This window comes from Colobus angolensis, unplaced genomic scaffold, assembly GCF_000951035.1.
Source record: "Colobus angolensis palliatus isolate OR3802 unplaced genomic scaffold, Cang.pa_1.0 Scaffold71, whole genome shotgun sequence".
Classification (NCBI taxonomy): domain Eukaryota; kingdom Metazoa; phylum Chordata; class Mammalia; order Primates; family Cercopithecidae; genus Colobus; species Colobus angolensis.
In genome coordinates this window covers 8,759,180-8,759,496 of record NW_012120821.1, presented here as the reverse complement: position 1 = coordinate 8,759,496, position 317 = coordinate 8,759,180, and positions in this window count along the sequence as shown.

Sequence of the window (317 nt, the reverse complement as noted above, 5' to 3'; positions counted from 1 at the left end):
CCTCTCCAGCACCTGTTGTTTCCTGACTTTTTAATGATTGCCATTCTAACTGGTGTGAGACGGTATCTCATTGTGGTTTTGACTTGCATTTCTCTAATGGTGAGTGATGAGAAGCATTTTTTCATGTATCTGTTGGCTGCATAAATATCTTCTTTTGAGAAGTGTCTGTTAATATCCTTTGCTCACTTTTTCATGGGATTGTTTGTTTTTTTCTTGTAAATGTGTTTGAGTTCTTTGTAGGTTCTGGATATTAGCCCTTTGTCAAGTGAGTAGATTGCAAAAATTTTCTCCCATTCTGTAGGTTGCCTGTTCACTCT